The sequence below is a fragment of the Herpailurus yagouaroundi genome, unplaced genomic scaffold (genome assembly GCF_014898765.1).
Source record: "Herpailurus yagouaroundi ecotype Mexico unplaced genomic scaffold, PumYag 195, whole genome shotgun sequence".
Classification (NCBI taxonomy): Eukaryota; Metazoa; Chordata; class Mammalia; order Carnivora; family Felidae; genus Herpailurus; species Herpailurus yagouaroundi.
The window spans coordinates 3834216-3857513 of record NW_024412426.1 but is presented as its reverse complement, the minus strand read 5'-3'; the positions used below and the strand labels follow the sequence as shown (position 1 = coordinate 3857513).

Below are 23298 nucleotides of genomic sequence, written 5' to 3'. Positions count from 1 at the left end.
TGTGTGAGAGAGAGAGAGAGAAAGAGTGTGAGCAGGGGAGGGGCAGAGAGAGAGGGAAACACAGAATCTGAAGTAGTTCCAGGCTCTGAGATGTCAGCACAGAGCCCAGTGCGGGGCTTGAACCCACAAGCTGTGAGATCATGACCTGAGCTGAAGTTGGACGCTTAACCGACTGAGCCACCCAGGCGCCCCTGTACTACCCAATTTTTAAAGGCTAATCACTTCTCTGCCATCTGAGTTTTTGGTTCCCTAATTGGCGACACCATTGACTGAGATCTAGAGCTGCACAATGAGCACACTGTATTGTAGCTGACTGTTCACTTCTCTACAGTCCCCACCAGAGCACAAGATGCTCAAAGGCAAAGATATTTTCTGTTCAGCGTTGTGTCTCCAATGCCTACATATTGATTGACATATAGCAAGTGTTCAATAAACGTGTAATGCATTAATGAGACGCAAACCGGGAAAAGGTTAACTACAGAACCAGGCAAATTAGAGTGGAAGACAGCAGGCATGAAAGATCACTAACATTTGTCCGTGCGACTCTATTCCAGATTGCGTATTAAGCATGTGATGAATCTCTTGTTCACTGTTAGTGTTTAGCAAGTTTTAGTTACATCTGGAGAGGTCAAATTATTTATCCGCAGCTGGGATTCCGCTAGGCCCCTCTGTTCCCGAGTCCATGCTACACTTTCTAGCCCTCCTCCTGGATGTTGACTATGACCCAGCCATTCCTATTTGAGGGTTCACCAAATACGGGCAGAGGTGGAGGGGAGAATAACAGGAGGGCTCCATTTGAGAACTTCTGCTTGGGCCTCAGGAGAGAACTCACCCTTAAGCTTGTGCTGAGGAGGATTAGGTACAGACAGAATAGGCCCTCAGAGTCTTTGAAGACCTTTTCATGGGCACAAGGATGGAGGAGGAGGCACACGGCCTGCGGCAGGAAGCACGAATCCCTCCTAGGCTGTTCTTACAGCCTAGTACTGGAAGTACTGACAGGCAGGAGAGGGCAACCAGGCCTGCCTGTTCATAGGGTGAGGCAATACAACTTGATCCTGTTTTTCCCAAGTTTCATGATTAAGATCGGGAGCCGGGGTGGGGCAGGGGCTTGGCATCTACAAAGTAGACAAGGGAAATTCAGGCTCGCAAAGAGCAGGGTGGAGCTGGGGTGACTCACGGTGCAGGACCCAGTGTGGGGCACAGCCTCTGGCAGGCAGGGGCAGATCTGAGGAAAGTGTCTAACCGCATCTCTGTGCCTGCGGCTTTGCAGGCACCATTAGCAGGGCGGTAAGTTCACCGGTGGCTTGGTCTCCAATGGCCTAGGCTCAAATCCTAGTCATTTAACTTTTCAGGGCCTCAGTTTCCCCTTTGATAACATGGGGCTGTAATGCTAAGTGGGGGTGACAAATAAGTGAGAAAGCATGTTGGACATCAGTTCCTCTCCTTCCTGTCATGCTGGCCCTCAATATTCCCCAGAGCCTTAGAGGTGAGCTGTGTCAAGCAGGGCCACATTATGACTCTCATGGGTCCCTTTTGTCTTCCTGGGTTGCTTCTTTCATAAAAAAGTATTAAAAATTCTATTTTATGACTACATTGGTATAAAGATGGATATAATCCAATCTGGATTTATTATTATATTCATTATTATTCTTATAATTCTTTTCTTCTGATTCTAACAAATTAAAATTATATTTTTGTGGCCCCTAGAAGTATCATGGGCCCTCAACGCTGTGCCTAATGGATAGGTTGGATATGGTGTCAGGCCATAAGCTATTCATGCAGGCTTGGGTCTCTTCCTTCTTCCCCCCTCCTTTTTTTAAATGTTTATTTATTTTTGAGAGAGAGAGAGAGAGACAGCACGCGCGCGTGTGGAGGGACAGAGACACAGAGTGAGACAGAGAATCCCAAGCAGGCTTCATGCTGTCAGCACAGAGCCTGATGCTGGGCTCGAACCCATGAACCATGAGATCATGACCTGAGGTGAAATCAAGAGTCAGACTCTTATCCAACTGAGCCACCCAGGCACTCCTCTTCCTTCTTTGTTAATGTTTATTTATTTATTTTTGAGACAGAGAGATAGAGAGTGCACAGGGGAGGGGCAGAGAGAGAGGGAGACACAGAATATGAAGCGGGCTCCAGGTTCTGGGCTCTTAGCACAGAGCCCCATGAGGGGCTCGTACCCACAAACTGTGAGATCATGACCTGAGGCGAAACTAAGAGTCGGACGCTGAACCAACTGAGCCACCCAGGAGCCCCCCTTCCTTCTTCTTGAATCTTTGCAACCAAAATGGCTCAGAAGAATGAATTCACAATTGTAGAGGCTTTTTCCCCCCTAAGATATTTATTGGATCAGTGAGGGTGTGTGTCACACATGACTGGGTATTTCTGTGGTGGTCTCAGTGTGTCTGAACTTTAGGATGTAGCTGCTTTGGAGTGGGGGAAGGGTAGTATGAAAGCCTAAATTATAAAGTGCCTGAAACTTTATTGGTTCATCCGACAAATATATATATATATTTTAGTATTTATAGGAACCTGGTCCTGTTATAGGAACTGGAGACATACTACAATGAACAAAAAGGACAAAGTCCCTGTCCTCATGCAGCTTGTCTTCTAGTGGGGGGAAATAGATAAGAAACAAACAATGTACATCTGGTGATAAGTGCTAAGAAAGATGAGTAGGGAGAGCCGGTGGTGATAAGGTGAGAGGGGAGTTTCTATTACCTAGAAGGTGACCAGTAAACATGTCTTAGATAAGGTGATATTGAAGAGGAGCCCCAAAGGAAGTGAGGGATAGAGCCATGGAGCTATCTAGGGGAATAGCATTCCAGGCAGAATGAAAGGCAAATACCAAGACCCTGTAGCAGGAGCCTTCTCAGGAGTGTGAGGAACAGAATGGAAGCCAGAGGCTGGAGTGTGGCAGGAGATGAAGTTAGACAGGTGGCGCAGGGCCAGATCATGTAGGGCTTTGTAGGCTGTTGTAAAGATTCTAGCTTGTACTACAAGAGTGATGAGAAGCCACTAGAAGAACTTGTTAGAAGAATGACATGATCTGACTTAGCTCTTAACAGTATCACTTTGGTTGCCTGCATGGAATAGATGGGAGGAGGCAAGCAGAGAAGCAGGGAGGCCAGTTAGGAGAGAATTTATAGGGATTTGGACCAGAAGGTTAGCAAAGGTGATGCTGAGAAGTGGCTACATTGAGGATATGAAGGTAAAGCCACCAAGATTTGCTGGTATATTAAGATGTCCAGGGAACCAGAAAAAGAGAGGAGTCAAGGAAAACTCCTAAGGTTTTAGACCGGACAATTGGAAGCACGGAATTGGTGTTTACTGAAATGGGGAGAGGGGACAGGTTTAGAGAAGACTCTGAGAGTTTGGTTTTGAATGAGTTAATTTTGAGAAGCTTCTTAGACAGAGATTTCCAAACTGAAGCACAGTGACCAGTTTTCAGATGTGGCCTGCCCCCAGCAAGGGGTGTGGAAATAAGCCACGGAAGCTCCCTTTAGCTGACAACATTGTCCAGAGAGGGACAGAGCTATGAGCCATCAACAGGCAACACTCATGGATGCTGAGGGAATCCATGTCTTAGTCTTGAAGGGAGGGGATCTGGATGCTACCTCACAGTATCCACTATAAATCACCTCTTCTGTTGTTCAAATCCACTCCATCTGGGCATAGCTTCTCTAGAACTATAGCTGGTCTGTTTCCTTGGGAAACTTATGGAAGGTTAGTGGGATGAACTAGCCACACCCCTCCCTGTCTCCACTACTTCAGCTAGTCTTGAGGCCACAACCAATACTCATCATCTCCCTCCTGTACTACCTATTCTAGAGTCCCCTCATCCGGGGCTGGCACACTGTTCCAAGTGGCTTACCTGGTGTTGTGACCCAGACCCTCATCCCTAAGGGATCTGAGCAGTGGGTCACCATGTCCTTCCTAGATCAACATTGATGACTTTTCCATTTACCTTTATAATCAGGAGAGTATCCAGAGACACCCCAGTGGATTATGTGAGTGCCAAAGATAGTCTTCCCTTCCCCCAGGGTGTAACACAGCATCCTGCTGATTAGGGTCAATCACCTTGGCCAATGTAGTGATCCTTTCCTGTCTGTCAGTCTCTTGGCAGGAGGAGCCTGAAGTGACCAGGCAGAAGCTGTGGCTTAAAGCTTACTGGAACCCCTAATGTGCCTCCTCCTAGTAGAAGCATTCTCCCTTTGGGAACCAGGGCCTCTAGACCCACAAAGCTGTAAGTTGCAGGGACGGGAAGTACAGATTCCTCAAGCAGGTCACTGGAGTGATGGTGAATGGGTCTTCCTCTTGGTTCCTGGACCTATGTATTCTGCCTATTGAAGGCACAGTACCATATAATGGTTGTGCTCAGGGTGAGATCACCTCCTGGGGGACAACACCCCAACTTTGTAGGATATCAATTCCAAATTGGTACCTGAGCTGCATCTTTAAGCAGCCACTTTGCCACTCTATCAGGCCAGCAGCTTCTGGGTATAGCACTAGGGCATACCGTGGTCCTGTATATGGGAGGGGATACCCACTCCCATATCTCCTTTGCTAAAAAGCAAGGCCCATGGTCCAAGGCAAGGTCATGCTCAATCCCCTGTCAGTGGGTCTAATGTTCTGTAAACCTTTGAGTTGTGGTATTGGCCAAGGCTCCATCAGTAGAAAAGGCAAAACCAAATATGGAATATCAACCAGGAATATACTGTTTTTAAATTAAATCTTTACTTGATAATTATAAATGCACACGCAGCTGTTAAAATTAAACCAGAGATCCATGTACCAGAGATCCCAGTTTCCCTTAATGTACATCTTGCAAAACTATAGCACAAGGTCACAACTGGGATATCAACTGTGATACACTCAGATTGCTCCAATTTTACTTACACTAATTTGTGTGTGTGTGTGTATGTGTGTGTGGTTGTGCACACACCCTTAGTTCTACACAATTTTATCATACACGTGGGTTAGTATACCCACTACTGCAGTCAAGATACAGAACAGTTCCATCCCTGCAAGAATCCCTGTATTGGCCTTGTATAACCACACTCCCCCATCCCTAATGCCCGACAACCATTGATCTGTTCTCCATTTCTAAAATTTTGTCATTTCAAAAATGTTTTATAAACAGAATCATACGGTACGCAAGTTTTTGGAATTGGCTTTTTTCCCACTCAGCATAGTTCCCTGAAGATTCATCCAAGTCCCATCCATTAATAGTTCGTTCCTTTTATTGCCAAGTATTCCATGATATGAATATACCATCCTTTGTTTAACCATTTATTCACTGAAGGACATCTGGGCTGTTTTTAGTTTTTTGGTTATAATGAATAAAGCTCCTCTGCATATTTGTATATAGCTGTTTGTGTGAACATTAAGTCTTAACTTCTCTGGAATAAAGGGCCAAGAGTGCAATTGCTGGGCCATATGGCAATTATATGTTTAGTTTCATTAAAAAGACTACCAAACTGTTTTCCAGTGCAACTGGACCATTTTACATTCTCTCCAGCAATATGTGAGTGATCCAGTTTTTCTCCATCCTCACCAGCATTTGATGTCACCACTTTTTTTAGTAAGCATGTAGTGATATTTCATTGTGGCTTTAGTTCATATTTCTCTATTGGCGAATGATATTAACATCTTTCCACGTGCTTATTGGCCATCTGTAGATCTTCAGTGAAATGTCTGTTCATTTTTTTGCCCATTTTATAATTGATTTTTTCATTGTTGAGTTTTAAGATTTTTATATATGTATATTTTTAGATACTAGTTCTCTGTCAGATATATGCTTTGCAAATATTTTCTCCCAATTATAGTTTGTTTTTTAATCCTCTTTATAGGGTCTCTCACAGAACAAAAGTCTTACGTTTTGATGAGGTCAAATTTATCAATTTTTCCTTGTGGGTCATGCTTTTGGTGTCAAGTAAAAAACTCTTTGCCTAGTTCTAGATCCTAAACATTTTCTCCTGTTTTTTTTTTTCCTGTAAGTTTTATAGCTTTACATTCTACATGTAAGCCCATGATCCATTTTGAGTCAATGTAAGAGTTATGTATATGCATTTGAGTTAATGAAATATGTATTAAGGCCAGTCAAATGGTTTCCTCTTCTAAGATGAAAAAGCTCCAGGGCATCAACTTGCCACAAGTGGTTGGCTCGTGTCCTCAGAGGATGGTGCTGTACTGGGGGCTGAGCATTAGCTTCTGTTCCTGGTAGGTTGGTCGTTTGTGGAGGCAGCAGCTAGACTAGCCTTTGTAACTTGGAGTCTGCACAGAGTTAGCCAGTGACAGAAAGTATCTGAGATCAACTAGCTGAGACATTCTATTTGGGTTTAGTGGCAGTTGCTTTCTGGTGGCCATTAATATGTGGCAAAACACTTCATACTTCATGCCTACTTCCATAGATCTATCACATGCCTCTCCCTCAGACCTCCCTGGCTCTTATCTCCTAAGCTTTGTCCTTCCCAGGTCCCTGGTCAATACAGCCAAGCTATTCACCACCATCTGTATATTCTTTACCTTAGACTATTTCTCTTTTCTTACAAGAGAGTTACAGGTGCATGAAAGCTCTATTATGAAGGTTTCTCCTCACCACTGTTTTTCAGGGCTGCCCCTGGATAGGCTGTAATGCAGCACCAGTCCACTTGTGGCTTGTCCCATCTGTGACCCAATCTCAGCTTCTTCCTCTTCTATCAGCTGATTGGAAGAGCCCTACCACATGGTCACAAGTATGAGCTGAGGGAAATGTGGTAGTTGACATGCGAGTCTGGAAGCTACATAGCCTTTCCAACCTTGCCTCAAAGTCAATACAGCATCACCACCTTGTTCAATTGGTAGGAAAAGTCACAAACTTTCCCTGATTAAAGGTAAAAAAAAAATCAGACTCTACTTCTTGATGTGGGAATAGCAAGTCACACTTTAGAAGAGTATGTGGTATAGGAGATATTGGGTCATCTTTGGAAGGTACAATCTGCCACAACAAGGTCTCTCTACTCAGGCTGGTAAGAACTTGAATAATTCCCAGTCATGAATGAGCCCTAGGAATTTTTCAGCTCATAGTTCCCAGGAATTAGCCTTTCTGCAGCAGTTTTTTTTTCTTTTTGGTCTGGTCTTGTGAAATGTCACCCTGTGCATGCACAGACTGGTGTTCATTCAAAGACTCAACTCCTTATACAGAGCTCTTTCTCCATATAGCTCCTTCCTTTTGGGCATTTATCTACAAATTTTTAGCTGACTAGGCTTCCACAAACTCTAATTTGCCTCCTCAGTTCAGCAAGACCACTGGGCTCTGTTAGGGTTTTCCAAAGCAATTCGTAAAATTGCATTGGTGCTGTAATGGAGGCTGAGGAATCCAAAAGTTTCCTCCACAATTGAGGGTTCATCTCATTTGTTTCCCTATCTTCACGGATCACAGTCCTGTCTTGACTCTTGTCCAATGTCTAAAAATGGTTGTTTCATATCTTTGAGCCAGTTTTTCAGTTGGTTATGGTGAGAGAGTAAGTCCCATTTTTTCATAGGTGGAAGCAGAGCCTGAATATATTCTGAAGATAAAGTCAACAGCATTTGATTATGAGTTGGATACAGGTTGTGAGAAAAAAAGAGATGTCAAGGATGACTTCAAGTTTTTGGCCTGAAACTAGAAGGGTGGCATTGCTGTTACCTGAGGTTAGATCAGAATAGGGTGTGTGTGTGTGTGTGTGTGTGTGTGTGTGCGCGTGTGGTGGGGGAGGGGTAAAATTAGAAGTTCAGTTAAACATCCAGGTGGGGATGTCAACTTTTCAATTGCATATAGGAGTCAGGCGTTCAGGTTGGCGATCAGGCTAGAAATATACAATTGGGAACTGTCTCTGTATAGATGGCATGAGAAGCCATGAGTCTGAATGAGATCACCCAGGAAGAGAGTGGGTGGAAAACAGAAGTCCAAGGACTGAGTCTTGGGACACTCCAATATTAAATATTTGGGGAGATGAAGAGGAACCCTGGAGTTGTTTGTGCTAACTCTGCCTCTCCCCCATCCCCATGATTCTCTCTTACTCCCACGACTATGCCCCGTCCTGTCTTGCTGATTTTCTGGCTCTGACTTCTGCTGACCTGTTTTATCCTGTGGCCCTCCCAGTCCGGGCCTGACAGATCAGTTCCAGGATTGGTGTTGGGCCTTAGAAACTGCTCTAGCCAATCCATGTCCTCAGAGTACTCTGGAGTCATTTGAAATCCATCTGGCTCCATCAGGACTGATTCCTGCCAAAGTATAGAGTAGGAATAAGGCGAATGCCATGACTTCCACAGTGAGCAGTGGTGTGGCCAAACCCTCTTATCATCTGTGATAGCAACTCCCATATTGAGAGCTCAGAAGAACAGGGAAGTAGCATTCATATAATCCTTGACAAAGCCAGTTTCTTCTATCAAAGATTCTGTCCTGCACAGTATTACTGTGTGGGAAACTTCGTTGTTGTACTCTGCCTTTGGCCTCAAAACACTAAGTGCATATTTCCAAAATATCTTCAATTTCCCCATAGCAATTTATTATTGACTGGAGAGTGGTAATCAATATTAACATTATTCATCTAGTCACACATAAAAAGGACTAGATAAGGAATTTTATCATAGCACTATCTATAAAAGTAAAATATTAGAAATTACCTACTACATGCCTAAGAGTAGATGAAATAAATAAGTTATAGTATGTACAACAATGATAAGCACTCAGGAAAATAATTTTGCAGATATGGGAAGATGTTTACAATATATATTGCTGATATAAACATTTTAACAAGGCAGTACAGTGTGGTGTTTAAAAGCACTCTCGAATAAACAGACTTAAGAGAACTCCGTACCTTGAACTCTAACAACTAATGGCTAGGTAGAGAAGGATGAGCCTGCAAAAGAGACTTAGCAAGATCAGGGTCAAAGATCAGGTCAAAGATATATGAAAAGTATTGTGTCATAGAAGGCAGGGGAAGATATTTTTTAAGAAAGAAGGAATGGTCATTCAACCATTCGATAGAGTCCAATGCTGAAGAGGCAAGATGAGGACCAAAACATGACCATTATATTGACCATGGATATCACTAATGACCACTGCAAGAGCTGTTTTAGCAGATTAACGAGAGCAAAAGCCAGACTGGAGTGGGTTGAAAGGTAGATGGGAGGTGAGAAAGTGGAACTACTGTGAGGAATTAGATTGTGTAAAGAATGAGAGACAGAAGGCCACAGATAGAGGATGTATGTTCAGGGATCCTTTATTTTTTATAAAGTTTATTCATTTATTATTTCTGAGAGAGCACAAGTGGGGGAGGGGAAGAGGGAGAGGGAGACACAGAATCTGAAGAAGGGTTCCAGGCTCTGAGCTGTCAGCACAGAGCCTGGCACGGGGCTTGAACTCACGAACCGTGAGATCATGACCTGAGCTAAAGTCGGATGCTTAACCAACTGAGTCACCCAGGCACCCCAGGGATTCTTTTTTTATTGAGAGAGATATGAGTTTGTTTGGATCCAGTAAAGAGAGAAAGACTAGATACACAAGAGTAAGACCGGATAAATTACAGATGAGATTCATGAAAACGTGGGTGAGGATGGGCTATAAAACACAAGTGGTGGAATTGTTCTTGGTTAGTTAGTAGGAAGAAACACTTTTCAATTGTAAAAAGAAGCATGAAGGAAGGGTAAACGTGTGGGTAGCTTTAAACATTTGGCAATACAAAGGAAGGACTCAACAATGAGGGTTTGTGTAGAGGGCGTCAGAAGGGTCAGGGGAGTGGGAAAGGTTTGAAACAGTTGTCCATAGTAGGAGTGTGAGCTGACCAGAGACAAGTAGTAAACTTTCAATCATGCTTTGTCCCATTTGGGGGTGGCGATCCTGAATTGTAGTGGAACCCATCTCTCTGGCAGTCAGACTTTCTTCAGTAGTATTTGGTTTCTTGGGTGCAGGCAAGAAGGAAGCAGATAGAAAGGTTCACCTGTTGTTGGGATTTGGCCATACAGGAGATGAAAATTTCTGCCACCTGCTTCTGAGCCTAGGTGGCTGTGGCCCAGCTCTTCTGTGGAAACATAGCCAGAGGGAAATGGGAAGAAGGTTCCTCTGTCCCCACTAAATGAGTATCCCTAAAGTCCACCTTCCAAACTTCCTGTCCCTGGGAGAGCGGGTCTTTTGTTAGCCTGACAGATTCCCCCATGTAGAGCTCAGCCTTCCATATATGCTCTTTGCTGTTTCTGTAGGCTTGTCAGGAACAATCCCTTTCAGTTTTCAGAAAGGTCTTTTTATAAGTGCTGCTTCTTGATCCATACTGTGCTTGTGAGTGCATGGGAGGGACAGGGCTTGACTCCCTGAGGAAGGTCACTGTTAAGCTCCAGTGAGAGGACAAACAGCCTTCTTTAATACCCTACTCACTCAATACTCTGTTGCCAGTACTGCCTGTCAGAAGCAACGGGGCTTCTCTTTCCTCTGGCCCTTGGCTTCTGTGGAAAGCAAAATAGAATGGAGATACTGATTTTCTTCAGCTCTAAGCTTTTAACCCAAGGAGGAGAAAACATGGAAGCCAAGTTATAATTTGTGCATGTGTGACATTCCTAACCTGGTCGCTGGGCCAGAGTTGGCGCTGGGAAGGGAAGGGCTGGTGGGATGGAAGGAGTGGAAGAATCAGGTTCCAGCTCCTGCACAGGACTCAGCTGTAACTTCTACTGCATAGAGGAGAGAGGCGAAAGGGTACACACAGGGTGAGCCATTATTGGTTCTGCTGAATTGTAGACAATGTTTCCCAGGCAGACTGGCTTTGGGAACAAGCTGGCCTTGGGAAGACAGTCACACTCCCGCCCCTCCCTTCCCCTGACATACATGCTCCAACTAGAAAAAGGCCAATGTGTCTTTCCTATGTGTCTTTGCTCCCTCTAGACAGATGAACCTCATTTAAATGATAAGGTACTGGCCAGCTGACAAGGACTCGCATATCACTTGCCATCTCTGGGCCTGTTGCTTCATCTACAACCTGACAGTTGAATGGGATGATTTCTAAGGCTTCTTCTGATTGTAAGTCTGGTATAGTCTGGGTATAAATCTGACGGAACTGGAATGATACCAGATTTTAATTGTTTTATGGGAACTGGATCCTGAGGTCTTAACACACATTGGATGATATACACAGAGTCCCAGCACTGGTTCCAGAGGAGGGGGTCAGAGGAGAGAGAGAATAATTTAGGATGGCTCCGCTCTGAAGAAAGTGTTGAACCTCCATGGCTCTGACTGCACTTTTTAGGCCTCAGTTTCCTCAACTACAAACTCAAACTCTAAGCCTAGAAGATCTTTAAGATGTAGTTCTGATTTTCTTGTTGCATGTCTCTCTCCTCGGGTAATTTTGAGCCTCAGTGGATAAATACAGTGTATTTATTGAACTATTTGCTTGGCGTTTGTGCAGTGCTATAGTGGAACATGATCCCTATCTCAAGGAGCTCACAATGTATTTTTAAAAATACTAAGCCACACACACAGGAAAGTATAGTATAACATGCAGTATTATCCATGGCCAAATGAATAATACAGACACCACAGGATGGCTCTCTCTGGGCATGCTGCAGGCTGGAGCATACACAGTTACAGCTTGCTTCCCCGTGGCCTTCTGCTACTTCAGCTCTCACAAGGGGCTTTGTGGGGGTCAGACTGCTGGGTTCAGTTCTGGTTTCGCCATTTGCAAACTTTGGGGAAGTTATTCAACCTTTGTAAACTGTGAGGTTAGTTTTCTGACCTTTAAGAGGGGGCTGATAAAAGTACCCCCTTGCTATGTTGTTGTAAAGATTACGTGAAATTTCAATAACAGGCTATAGAGAGAATGTACCTCAACATAAGAAAGGCCATATATGACAAGCACATAGCTAATATACTCAACAGTAAAAAGCAGAAAGCTTTTCCATTAAGATTAGGAACAAGACAAGGATGCTCACTCTCAGTACTGTAATTTAACACAGTGTTAGAAGTCCTAGCCAGAGCAATTAGGCAAGAAAAGAAATAAGACACCTGAATCAGTACAAAAGAAGTAAAACTGTCTCTATTTGCAGACGACATGATATTATATATAGACCCCCCCCCAAGACTCCACTAAACAATTGTAAGAACTAATAAACAAATTCAATAAAGATCAATATACAAAAATCAGTTATGTTTCTAATAATGATCAGAGGGAAATTAAGAAAACCACTCCATTTACAATTACATCAAAAGAATAAAATACCTAAGAATAAATTTAACCAAGGAGGTGAATAATCCATATGCTGTAAACTATAAGTGATGAAAGATATCAAAGAAATAAATAAATGGACAGATAGTTCATATTCATGGATTAGAAGAATTAATGTTAAAATGTCTGTACTACCCAAGGCAATCTACAGATTCAATGCAATCCCTATCAAAATTCCAATGGAATTTTTCACAGAAATAGAACAATCCTAGAATTTATATGGAACCACAGAAGACCCCAAAGAGCCAAAGAAATGTTGTGAAAGAAGAACAAAGCAGGAAGCATCACACTTCCTGATTTAAAACTGTATTACAAAGCTATAGTAATCAAAAACACTATGGTACTGGCATAAAAACAGACACATAGATCAATGGGAATAGAATAGAGAGTCCAGAGATAAACCCATGCATATATGGTCAATTACAGTTCAACAAAGGAGCCAAGGATATATAATGGGGAGGACAGTCTCTTCAATAAAGAGTGCTAGGAAAACTAGGCAGCCACATGCAAAAGAATGAAACTAGACTCCTATTTTACACCATATACAAACATCAACTCAAATAGATGAGAGACTTAAACATGAGACCTGAAACCATAAGATTCCTAGAAGAAAGCATAGAGGGTAAATTCTTTGACATTGGTCTGGTAATGATGTTTTTAATTTGACACCAAAAGCAAAGACAACAAAAGCAAAAATAAACAAGTGAGACTACATCAAACTAAGAAGCTTCTGAAGAGCAAAGGAAACCATTAACAAAAGGAAAAGGCAACCTACTGAACAGGAGAAAATATTTGTATATCATATATCTGATAAGGGGTAATATACAAAATATATAAAGAACTCACACACAACTCAATAGCAAAAACAAAACAAAACACCCCAAACAATTCAATTAAAAAATGGGCGGAGGAACTGAATAGACATTTCCCCAAAGATATACAGATAGCCAATAAATACATGAAAAAGTACTCAGCATCACTAACTATCAGAGAAATACAAATCAAAACCACAATTAAGATAGCACCTCATGCCGGTTACTGTTAGAAAGACTATCATCAAAAAGATAAGACATAACAAGTACTGAAGAGGATGTAGGGAAAAGGAAACCCTTGTACACTGTTGGTGGGAATATAAATTGTTGTAGTCAGTATGGAAAACAATATGGAGGCTCCTCAAAAAATTTAAAAATAGAACTCCCATTTGATGCAACAATCCCACTGCTGATTATTTTTCCAAAAGAAAGGAAAACAGGATCTTGAAGCATTATCTGCACTCCGATGCTCATTGTAGCATTATTCACAATAGTCAAGGTATGGAAACAAGTGTCCATCAATAGATGAATGAATAAAGAAGATATACTCAGCCATAAGGAAAAAGGACGTCTTACAGCATGGATGGACCTTGAGGGCTTGAGGGCATTTTGCTAAGGGAAGGCAGATAAAGACAAATACTGGGGGTGCTTGGGTGGCGCAGTCGGTTAAGCGTCCGACTTCAGCCAGGTCACGATCTCACGGTCCGTGAGTTCGAGCCCCGCGTTGGGCTCTGGGCTGATGGCTCAGAGCCTGGAGCCTGTTTCCGATTCTGTGTCTCCCTCTCTCTCTGCCCCTCCCCCATTCATGCTCTGTCTCTCTCTGTCCCAAAAATAATAAATAAACGTTAAAAAAAAAAAAAAGACAAATACTGCATGTGGAATATAAAAACTAAAAAAAGAAAAAAAAGAAGTCAAACTTGTAGAAAGAGTAGAAAGCAGTTGCCAGAGGTCTGGGTCAGAAAAGTTCCCCTAGTATGATAATCTCTACCTGATGCAGTGATGTCCAAGCCTGTCACAGAGAGACAGATGGCAGTGATGAAGAAGGAGCCCATACCTGTGGCCATCCATGGTTTGGTTCTTAGATTGGCACAAATCCAGAGGCAAGCAGGCAGGGGGTGGGTCAACTGAAAGAGGCAGAGCCCCCATTGGGCTCTAATCCCTGCTGTGCTGCAGAGTTCTTGAGTTTACTGCAAACCACTCAAACCTGTTGGATACCAAGTCCTTTATTTCTTAGGAGTATTTAATATAAGAAAAGAAACTTGAATTCATAAGAAATCTCAAGAAGTGAACAGGGTTTACTTTTTAAGAAAAGGGGGAGGTATAGGGGCGCCTGGGTGGCTCAGTCGGTTGAGTGCCTGACTTCGGCTCAGGTCATGATCTCACGGTTGTGAGTTCGAACTCTGCGTCGGGCTCTGTGCTGACAACTCAGAGCCTGAAGCCTGTTTCGGATTCTGTGTCTCCCTCTCTCTCTGCCCCTCCTCCACTCACACTTTGTCTCTGAAAAATGAATAAACTTAAAAAATTTTTTTTTAAAGAAAAGGGGGAGGTATAGAGGAAGTCAAGATACTAATGGGGATTCACCTAGAGTCCAGACTTGGGGGCCTTGAATGGATCTAAGGGAGGTTGGAGGGTTTTAGGCAACCAGATTTACAATAAAGGAGCCACAAGTATCTCTAGGGGAGTCTTTGGACATACCTGTTCAGCAGCAACTAACCCAAAGTCTTGTCCCAAGGGCTTTCAGGGCTAGTTAGTGCAAGTTGCTAGAGCCCTGTGCTCATGGGATCACAGGTTTGACCTCTGTATATATGTAACTGTCCCCACATTAGACTGAGCCCTAGCCCTAGCTGGCAGTCACACATGTACATCACCAGAGACACACAGGGGACTGGCTGGGAGAGGACAGGTGGATTCCGCCCCGGCGGGCCGGCCCCACCCCTTTGGAATCTTGCTCAAAGAACACTCTGGCTCAAACTACACACCTTGATACCTCAGGTTTAGAGCTGGGTCATTGTCATTTTATGGTATTTAGAAGACCATGTGAGCAGGGAGAGAAGATTCACTTCTGAGGATTCACTTCTGAGGGTCTTCAAGCTGAGGCACTAGCCTAGTGGGTTGACCAATTGGAATGACTGGCAATTCTCCTTCAGGGAGTAAGTACTCAGAATTCTCTCTCTTTGGGGAAACCGCACAACTCTTCTTTCTTGAGGGCTGCCTGGGCATCTCAGCCAGACCTGCAGGGCTAGTCATCCAGACTCACAGTGAGAGCTGTAGCTGAGTGTCAGGCACACAGAACTGGAGGGCTGGGCCTGTGACGGCAGGTCCCAAAATAAGGTGCCAAGCCCTACTTCTCACTTTCCCCTTGCGCCCTGTGAGATGCTGGCACTGCCTTTGGAGCCATTACTCAGCAGCCTGAATGTACAGAAATAGGCCGAGTGCACTGACCCAGGAGGCCACGGTTCTTTCTTCTGGCAGGGTCCTGTCCTGGCGTGGTGGGCCCAGGCAGAGCTGCATAGCCTGGCCTCTGACTCTCACCTCCTGCCAGGCAGTAATCCTACCACAGGACGGGGCTTTACTTAACTGTTTCTAGGCCTTTGAACATGTGTCTCCTTGCCCCTGGACGGTACAGCGTGTTAACCGGTGAACACACTTCCTTACCTTCCCCACCTTTTCAACACACACTCTTTCCACCTTCTTGTCCTAAATGAACACCTGCCCTGCTTTGCCCTCTGGCCCTCTCCAGAGAGGGCAGTTTCTCTCCCTCCCCTGGTTTTCAAGGTCAGGAGAACAACCTGGCATTCTCCAAGTTCCTGTTGTTTCCCCAGACCATGCTCCCCCATCCCTCTTGGGCACAGCATCCCATCTTACTGGCCACCTTGTCCATCCAACCGTATCCTGATTTCCTGCACTCTTATCCTCCTCGGTGGCTTAATGCCTGCCTCACAGCTTTCTTGGCCACTGCATCCCTGTGAAGTGAGGGGGACCCTTCAGATACCCTGGGTTCACCATCATTTTGAAAAACTACACGACTAAATTCTGCCCAACCTATGAGTCACTGTGATGAACGTGATTTGGAGATGGGTACCAGAATGGCCCCCGTCATCTCAAATTCTCACAGCCCTACTTGGACCACAACCTAAGCGACTTTTTTTCTACCTGTCGAGGTATTTCTTCCTCCACCCTCCCCAGAATCTCCCACTTCCTCCATATCCAGCCTGGACCTACTGGCTGTCCCAGAGTGCTCATGGATCCCTTTCTTTATTCTTCCCTGGGTGCTTCCTTGCTGCTGCCTTCCCATCCTCGCTAATCCCCAGCTCAGCTTTCTTTGCCTCTGCTACCAGATTGCTGAGCTCTTTTGGAAACTGACCAGCTTCCTGTGTACCTGAGCCCTTGACAAACCATCCCATTAAGAGCATGTGTGTCTGATTCTCTTTCCCCACTGCGTGCTCTTCAAGGTAGGTATTTTGCCACCCCGGAAGTTATAAAAAGTTAAAACTTCGCACACATCTTGCACTTGTCTAGGCACCTGACACATACTGACGCATTCAACCCCTACCCAATAACAATGAGGACAATACTGTGAATACTTCTCTCACCTGGTGAGCAAATGGGGGCTCAGAAAGATGAAGTAAATTGCAGAAAGTCACAGAATTAGCAAGTAGCAGTCAAGATTAGGCAATCTGGGCGAGACATTATATCATGTCTCATCATAAGATGATCATTAACTCTGCACAAAGTCAGTTGACTTTCATCAGAGCTCCTGCTGCAGTTCAGCAATCTTTTAAGTCAACTTTTGTTCACTCCTAATTGGACATATGTGCATTTCAACTCTGACTCTTTATTATTTTTGGTCAATGTAGATCAGAGACCAAAGGCATCGCCGCAGAAGTCCCAGTGAATATCTAGAATCTCAGGGAATTCTATCTTCTCCTGCCTCATTTCTGATTGAATAAGTTCCCATATAGCTTCCCTCTAGACAACATTTACCATAGTCCTGGGTCATTCTAAGGGCTTAGAATCCCTGGCTGCATCCCTGGGCTGCAGTGTCCTGGTCTCCATTCTCTAGGGAGGGAAGACACTATAATTCTCATAATGGTTATTTCCAGCCATTTCCATGTGAACTGGCTTTGGAGGCTGGGATTTAAATCCCTCCTTTACTACTCGTTATCTTCTATGGGCGAATTACTTAAATTTAGAGGTTTAGTTTCTTTCTCTGTAAAATGGAAATAATAATAATCCACTTAAAGGGTTGTATTTATTAAAGAGCCTAGCGTAGAGCCTGGCACAGATTAGGCACTCAAAGCATTTGTTCCTTTTCCTTCTCTTTTCCACACCCTCCTTTTGCCTAGCTATACGTTTACTCCATTTTTCCCATCAGCCGATCTTTTCCTGATCATGACCTGCCCCCCCAGCATCTATCCTTTCTCACTTTTCTCAGTCAGACTCCTTGGAGAGTAAACTACAATGACCATCTCCCCCTTTCTCCCTGATACTGCCACCTGGCTCCAGTAGTATCCTCTATATTGCCAAATGCAGTTGACTTTATTTGTTCTTCATCTTGCCTGACTTTATTGAATTTTGTTTCCTGAAACGTTATCCTGACCATCTCTTCCTAAAATGACTCCTCCTCACTCACTTCTGTCACTTCTTTCTTTAATCACCCCCAAATGCTGGCTTTTCTTTATACTGATGGTTCTCCAAGTGTGATTCCCAGACCAGCAGCATCAGCACAGTCTGGGAACTTGTTAGAAATGCGTATTTTTCAGGTCCCACCTCAGATACCCTGAATCAAAAACTGGTGGGGTACTTGCTCGTTTGAGAGCTACCATGCTACACATTGTCTTTCTGGCTGATCTTTGTGAGCTCCCCTTCTAACTATTCTTTTCACACCAAAAATCCTTTCCACTCCAGACGGCTCTCCAGAGCTCCAATTGTATACATGCAACTACCGATGGGGCATCTCCAATGGCTGTCCATTAGGTGTCCCCAAGGAAAACAATCTTATAATCCTATCACCTCTGTATCTCCCTTCCCCAAATGATACCACTGTTACCCCATTGCCAGTGCCAGGATCCTGGGATTCATGATTCCTCTTTTACCCACTTATGAAAACACTAGTTTGCCATTTCAGGAGTATCTCTCAAATCGGCAATATCCTTGTTATGCACCCCCATTACTTCACTTCAGGCCCACCCTCCCTACCGCTTAGATTACTAGTCTCCTTCTGACTGGGTGAACTGCCTGACGTCTGGTCCCTTTCCAATGGACCCTCCACATTGCTACCAGAATCATCTTTCTAAAAAAAAAAAAAAAAAAAAAAAAAATGGTTGTGCTTATCCCCTGCTTAGTCATTCAGTGGCTGTCCAGGGCCTTTGACATAAAGTTCAAACTCAGTATGGCGGCACTGTAGGGGTGTCTATGCCCTGAGCCCTGCTGGCCTCTGCAGCCTCATCTGCTGGTGTTTTATATGTTCCCTCTGCTCCAGCTCTAACAGGAAACGGAACTACTCAAGAGTTCCTCAGACAGGCCACTCTTCCTCACACCCTCAGACCACTATTTCCTTTGTGAGGAATGTCCCTCCTTCACTTACCATCTAGAAAATGTTTCTTCTCTAAGGCTCAGCTCGGTCAGCTTTGGTATGAAACTTTCCCTGAATGCACAGGCTGTCTGATGTGCTCCCACAGGCCCCACATCTGTCTTCATCAGAGCCCTCATCACAGCGTGTTCAATGTTCTCTTGTCTGCCCTAAGCACCGGGGAGCAGCTTGAAGATGGGCCTGTATGTCATCTTTGTTTAGTGCAAGGCTTGACACACAGTAGGTATTCAGAAATAGCTGCTTAATAAGGAAGACTGCCATTTTTTTTTAAAGGCATCTACATTTACTGCCTATTTCCTAACCACCCCCATCTTTTCATTCCCAGCCACATCTCATCCTTATTATGCTACTGAAAAAGCTCTTGAGAAGGACAAAGATGTGCTGGCCTTATTCAAGCTCTCATCTTCCTGACTTGTCTGCAGAGTGAATCACCTATTTCTCAAAACATTCTCTTCCTTGGGCTCCTGAACTGATGCTTTTTGAATTCTTGTTACTTTTTGGTCTTCACTTGTACTGGATCCTTCCTTCTTCGTGCTCCTTGCGACTGCTCTGCATCACAGCAAGTCTAGAGGTGGCTGCTGGTGGTGGTGGGATTCGTACAGTGATGTGCTGGTAACCTGGCTCCCTGGGGGCGGGGGGAAGCCCTGATTTGCAGCTTTTGTTTGCTCCATGGTGCAAAGACTCTCACCAGGACCGATTTCCAGCTACCTACATTTTAATGACCAGCTCACAAAATTCCTGAGTATGTAATCATTGGCTCCGATGAGCCTAACGCTGGGTATGTAGAAATGAATTAGACCAATTTGACATTTAGGAGGATACAATCTGTAATTCTGAGACAAATGTGATAAGCACTACTGAGGGCATTAAAACAAGGCACCACGCATGAGGCTGAGTGGAAGGAAGGTTTATTTAGGAAAATCTGTGAATACCTCTTACAGGAAGGAGGGAGGGTTCAAACTGGATCTTAAAAATGGTACGCAGAGAAATGGCTAGATCAGGAAGACTAGGGTACAAACAATGTGGGGTGCCAGAACGGATTCTGCCACTATCTAGTTTTGTGACCTCAGTCAAACTGGTTAACTTCCCCAGGCCAGTTTCTTCATTTGAAAGTAAGAATTTGATTTCCATGGCCCATTTCTGCCTTGGTTTGATGACGAATCTTGGAAAGAGAAAGAAAATATGAATGGGGAAGAAGGAAAAAAAAAAAAAAGAAATGTACTTAGTGTGAAACTTTTAGAAGGTCAAATGCTGCAGGACCTTCTCTTCTAACTCGTCCTGCTTGCTAGCTTCTGGCTCAGTCCCAATTATGGAAATCCCAACCCCGTATCTGAGCAATGGTATGGTTTACCAAAGGATCAGTTCTTTTCTTTTAAACTGAATGAATATAGTGAATGCAAGTCAGTTCATCCTTCTGCTTTGAGGGAACAGAGGATTCTCCTTTTTCCTTACAGAGTATTAAAAAGATCCCACAGACTTCCCTAGTAGCTTATTCTATTTGAATAATTGTTATTATCAAATCTATCTAGAATTTCTCTATCCCCACATCTTGCCTAATCTTCTCTATAGAACTATTTAATCTTCATTCCTTTTCAAAAGCCTTTAAAAACATGAATCATAAAACATCCAGAAATATGTGTATAACATAAATGCAAGACATAATTATAAAGCAAACACCCATGTGACCACCAAGCTGGGGAAGAGAGAACCTTGCCACATCCTAGGAAGTCCCCGTTACTTCCCAAGTATACAATCTTCCAGAGGGATCCACCGTCTTGATTTATTGTGATCATGATCCTTGTTTTGCCTTTTACCACCCATGTATGTACGCTTCCATACTAGTTCAGTATTGCATTTTTTGTTAACACTTGACATGAACAAAATCATATCACATGCATTTGCTTGTTTCTTCTGCTCACCGTTCTAACACTCATTCTTGCTGTGTGTAGCTAGTTTATTCTTTTTCATTTCATGGTTACATAGTGTTCTATCATGAGTATCCAAGTTTACCCATTCTACCCTGGCTGGTTATCTGGGTTGTTTCCAGGCTTTGGCCAGTGTAAACAATGCCACTCTGACCATCTTCGTTTTCGTGCCCTGGGCATGTGAGCTTCCCTAGAGTACAGGGGTGAAATTGCTGGGTCGGAGGGTATGTATATCCTCATCTCCATTCTTCAGTCTCTCCCCTACATTTGTGAGCAAGCCTTTCTCTACTTTTCTTTTCTGAAGAATTTTGTTCAGAATTCTTCGCTCCTTTTTTCCAACCTTCAATCGTGATAATCTTAGGTTCCTATTAACACACATTATTGGTACCGATGCTAGATTCTAGTGCTGCGCATCACCCTCCTCTGGTAGTTAAGAATGGTTTCCTCTCCAAGAAGTAACATTTTTTCATTTATTACTCAAAGAGAAAATATATTTGGAACATTTTGAGAGTTCTTCTAAGTGTGTGCAAAATAGAAAGCGTGTATTTGATTAATAGAGGGCCAGGGACAAGTTTCTTTCTGTGAGGCATTATAGTATGGGAATTAAGACTGTGGGCTTTGAGTCAGACCAAATCCACAAAGTGCTGGCTATGTGTCCTCGGGCTGATTACTTAACCTCTGTGTACTTTAGTTTCTTTATCTGTCAAAATGTGGATAACAAATTATACCTACCTATAGGGCAATTGTGTGTATTACATGAAACAATCTATATAAATTTGGTCAAAAGAGGTTTATAAACTTGGTCTTTAAGGAGAAAGACAGCCTTTCAAAATGTAGTGAGGTAGTGAGGAGATATTCTATGAGTTTGTCTCCAGTGTTTATACTGAGCCTAAATACTTTTCTCACTCCTTGCTGGAGCAGCTGGCTAGGGTAGGCAAGTGGGATGCCGCCTGTGGCCACAGGACAGGGTGAAGTGAATTGGCCCACCTGGGACTCAAATACACAGCCCTGACTTTAAGCACTATTCAACAGAGTTCAGTGGGCAACATAACATGAAGAAGGAAAAAGTGAATGGGACTAGAAATACTGTCAAAGTAAACAGGAAGGCAAGAGGACACCAGAGGATAGCTCAAATTAACAAGCTGCTCTAAATGGCACCCTCTTGTGAAACTTGTTGTACAAGAGAGTTGGCTGCAACAGAAACCATTCCTAATCGTCAAAAAACCACATTCTAATTTTCCTTATCCTCTAGACTCTCCATATAGGATTCCAGACTTTGTTGCTTGTATCTCTTGCTTTTAGGACCTAGTTTTCCAAAGCCAGAAACTTAATTACAGGTTCAACACTTCAAGGCCAATACCTAATCGCCTCATTAGGGAGCTGAGAAATGTTTAGCATTGCCATCCTCTCCTTACCCCTACCCTGAAGTTATTAACGTTCGCTTCGACTTGTCTGTTAAGTCAACCCTTGTAAAGACAGTGATTTTTGGACTCTGAGTCTCTTACTTCCACATAAAGTTATCTAAATTCAATAAGGCTTTTGAGGAAGCGGCATTTCCAACTCGACATCAACTGGTGGGCCAAACAACGACCCATTACAGAGGCAACAATGCCTTACTGGATTTTAGTTTTAATTATTTCAGTTCCTGTATCATTACTATTTCACCGTTATGCTTAATAAGCCATATTATGCTTCTTATTAAATAATTCTTGGAATATTGTGAGTGCACTGTAGGTTATAGAAAAAAGGTAGAAAAGAAATTGAAAAGGGGAAGAGTGGTTTGGAATGATTATTGAATGATGTGTTATGACAATATTTGCTAACTACAGGTCAACATAGCAAGGCCAGATAATTTATTTATAGTTTGTTGTTTCAGTAACATATATTGTCTGGTAGTATATTGTTAGGGGACGGGCTGATTTGTACAATTACGGTACTTTTACACTATGACTTTAAAAGTGAGTAGGCTGGGGCGCCCAGGGTGGCTGACTTTGGCTCAGGTCATGATCTCACGGTTCATGAGTTCAAGCCCCGCCACTGGGCTCTGCACTGAGCTCAGAGCCTGCAGCCTGCTTTGGATTCTGTGTCTCCCTCTCTGCTCCTCTCCCTCTTGCGCTCTCTCTCAAAAATAAACATTAAGAAAGATTAAAAGGCTGATAACAGGGAAAAAAAAGTAGCCCTTATCATCTTCATTTGAATTGATAATTTTGGCACCAACCCATAAAGGGGGCTGAGCATGGTGGGATCATCTGTTTGCAGGGGTGCAGATACCAGCTAATAAAAGAATGCCCCATTCTAGAACTACAAGTTCCCATTTGGAAACCAGAGTCTTGAACAGCGGCAGTGGCAGTGGCAGCATAATTTGGTGCTCAGATACCAAGAGAAACCCCAATGTTGAGTCTGAAACCTTCACGACTGGTATTTTGGCACTGGTGTGACACTGGCAACAGGTATCACTGGCACCAAACAGAAGCCCACGGAAGAATCTCATTAAGTGAGAAAAAAGAATCTAGAGTCTACACATTACTCCTCAGTCAAATGTTTGAACCTTGCATCCAACTAAGACAGCCACACGGCCTGCTTTGAGCTTCATCTCTTATTTGCCTTCCCACTGGCCAGGGAACACAACAGCCTAACAAGTGATCAAGAGTCGGCATTAATGGCGAGCCAGCTGTGGCTTCCTCCCTAGGGGTGAACACGTGTTAAACAGTATAGTGAGCTGGGGGCAGCAGTCA

General features: G+C 43.6%; 1 protein-coding gene across 1 annotated transcript in view; it reads right to left on the bottom strand.

The window, feature by feature from the left end:
• Positions 1-19530: 19530 nt before the first annotated feature.
• DTL (denticleless E3 ubiquitin protein ligase adapter) overlaps positions 19531-23298 on the bottom strand; it is a 49009-nt gene continuing 45241 nt past the window's right edge. Inside the window, exon 16 of the mRNA XM_040446394.1 lies at positions 19531-19800. The gene's annotated coding sequence lies outside the window, so the exon portion shown is untranslated. The remainder of the gene's footprint in view (positions 19801-23298) is intronic.